This window comes from Muscardinus avellanarius (assembly GCF_963383645.1).
Source record: "Muscardinus avellanarius genome assembly, chromosome: 13".
Classification (NCBI taxonomy): Eukaryota; Metazoa; Chordata; class Mammalia; order Rodentia; family Gliridae; genus Muscardinus; species Muscardinus avellanarius.
The window spans coordinates 59,372,189-59,375,511 of NC_137799.1; positions in this window are offsets into that span (position 1 = coordinate 59,372,189).

Consider the following 3,323-nt stretch of genomic DNA (forward strand, 5'->3'; position numbering starts at 1 on the left):
TAATATTAGAATATTGACTATAAGATTCAGTTTCTGAACAAAGAATTATTAATGTTTTATTTCATAATCACTGTTTCTAGAATTGTAGTTCAGATCAATTGAGAAACTTTAGATCAAATTATATCTTATAAATAGTTTTAAGAATATTAAACTACCTTAGAAGTAGAAAGCAGTAATAGAATAATAGTCACACAAGACTCAAAGTTGCCTAAGAATCTCTGAGGCAGATTTAGGGAAAATGATTTTTTTTTTTTTTTTTTTTTTTTGGTGGTGGTACTGGGGTTCCTGGAAGCCCTTCTACCTCCGGGCTACACGCCCAGACCTATTTTATATTTTGAAACAGGGTCTCTTAAGCCAGCAAGGCTGGCTTTGAACCTGCAAGATCCTCCTGTCTCCGCCTCCCAAGCGTGGGGATTACAAGCGTGCGCCACCACGCCGGGCTTTAGGGAAAATGATTTTACCAGTATGTTTTCTTCCCAAACGGTCAAGAACCTTTTATGAATTCATTTTTTTATTCTGTCCTACGATATATTAAAAATAAACCAGACGTGGTGGCGCACGCTTGTAATCCCCCACATGTAGGTAGAGACAGGAGGATAGCGCAGATTCGAAGCCAGCCACGCTGGTTTAAGAGACCCTGTTTCCAAATAAAATACAAAATAGGTCTGGGAGTGTAGCCAGGAGGTAAGGCTTCCATCCCTACTACTACTACTACTACTACTACTACTAATAATAATAATAATAATAATAATAAAATTGTCTTCCAAATAATTTTGTATGCCTTGCTAATAATTTAATGCTACAAATGAAAACTCGACAAATAATATTCAGAAATTCCTACAAAAGTTTTCCAAGTAGATAAAATGTGAAAGAAACTGAGCAAACCAATTCATCCTTTAAATTAAAAGAGCTCTCTCCTATGGACAAATAAAGAAGATAATTTAGTCCAAGTATCTGTAATATAACATCTCAATAAATGATAGAGTTAAAAGGTATAATTTCATTAATAGTGAACATTATGACTAAATGTGAATCTCTAGGTGTATCTCATTGATATTAGGAATAAAATATTCCTGTTAATAGTTTCTGCTTTACATATTTAAATTTTTTGATGTTGTGAGTTTTTTCAAATACTCTAATTTTGAAAATTCTTTTTAAAGAAAAAATGTATATGTATGTGTAAAATCCAAGTTTTGTCTTAAGTAAAAAAATGATAATATTAATATGATGACGTCTTTCCTCTAACAACTTGTCATGATTAGAGAAAAATGCCTACTGACATGTAATTCAAAGTGGTAAGATGGACATGTTCCTGACCTTCCCCGGGGAATATAACTTGGCAAAAACCTTTATGCAAAGCAGCTTGACAGTTTTTTTTACCAAATGTTTTAAAAGAGTTTGTGGCCTTTGACCCAGCAATTCTACTTCTGGGAACTTCAGCTTAAGGAAACATGAGAATTGCTGAGAAAGATTTGTGTATGAGGATGTTAATAGCAGTGTTGTTTATAGTATATTTTAAAACTGGGAAATAACCTAAAATGCCAAACAATAAGGGAATGATTGAATAAATGCTCACATAAAGTATGGTCATATAATATAGAGTCATAAAAATCATGCTTTTGAAAACTAGTCTAAAGATGTAATGTTATGAGAAAAAATAAAATATGAATTTACTTAAATAAAATTTGATTTTAATTTTTAAAAATGCGCATATATGCCAGGCATGGTGGCGCACCCTTGTAATTCCCGTGTTTGGGAGGCAGAGACAGGAGTATCGTGCAGGTTCGAAGCCAGCCTTGCTTGCTTAGGAGACCCTATTTCCAAATAAAAAAAATATAAAAAATAGGTCTGGGAGTGTAGCCCGGAGGTAGAAGGGTTTCAAAGAACCCCAGTACCACCCCCTAAAAAATGAGCATATATATTTTATGCAGGTAAAAGTTTAAAAACTGGAAGAAAACATTGAAAAATTATAAAAACATTTATATGGTACTATCAAAGTGTCAAAGTCAAGGAATTTCTGACTTTAAAATTACTAAAATCTCACCGCTTATTTAATATTAAAGGGCAAACTTAATTCTGAATTAATATTAGAATGTCAACCTTGGCTACAGGCTGAGATCCAATCTCTGTCCAGAATTATCTCTGTGATGTTTAATAATTTTATTTCATAGTCACACATTTCTCCAGCCACAATCACGGACAGTTTAGATCAGTTGAGAAAGCAAAGATAGAGCCACGTCTCCTAACACCCCTACTAGAAATTCACCCATAGGTCAGTTGTAGTGTCTGCAATGATCAGATTGACAAGAGCTCCTCTGAAATAGCCTCATCCTCTCTCCTTTGCACCATAACAAAGAGTCAAGCCATCACTTATATTCTGCTGAAAGAAGCACAGAATTGAAACAAGGGGCTGTACACAATGCCTGTGATTAATGTCTCTACTTCAAGACCTGCTTTTTGTCCAAATTAACAATTCAGAAAACGATCATCATGTAAGAAAGTGGAATCTGAGGGTTGCCCTGGGCTTCAGAGGTGTGTTTATCAGGTTTTCTACACAATGTGTGAACGCCTACATCCAGTGGTAACCTTTAGAGCCACTGGGAAACTTTCTTCTTTGGTAGATGAAAGTTTCTTCATCTGTACAATGGCAATAATACTATAACATGTCCTACAAGATAATCGTGAGCTGTATGCAAATTCTCACTTGTGAAGATTTGAGTGCAGTAGCTGGGTGGACATATGTTGATTCTTATTACCTTTGTAGCTCCACATTCGTTTTCAGGACTTTTTTCACTAGATAGAAAATCTGTAAAGCCAAGAAACAGCTCCTGGAACTATGCAGAATAAGTCTAATCCACTATCTACATTAATGGTCCTTCAAATCCTTGAAGACAGCTTTCATGAAGATAATAACTGCTTTCCATGTGGCTTTTTTTTAATTTCAAGAATAGAACACAGTAGACCATAAAAATGAGTGTTATCAGTCTTCCTTTGGATTTTCTATGTAAATGTTGTTTAACATTTAAATGGTGCTGATTATAATTTGAGATATTAACAGTTAGATATGCCATTGTGTCTCTCTGTTATTGTTTGTAAAGGGGGTTAAACACTATATTAACTTCTGAGTAGTGATTTACTGTGGCTTTTGTTAAAGAAAAATAAAAAAGAAGTAAAATAATATAATTTGATATCGCCTCTGAGACTTTTCAGATTGCAGAGCTCTTTATTTTCTATTGAATTTTATTATTTTTTTAAAGCATACATGTAGTGTAAATACAGCATTACACGAATGCAGAGTTGTTCTTTTCTTCCTGGCTTTAAGC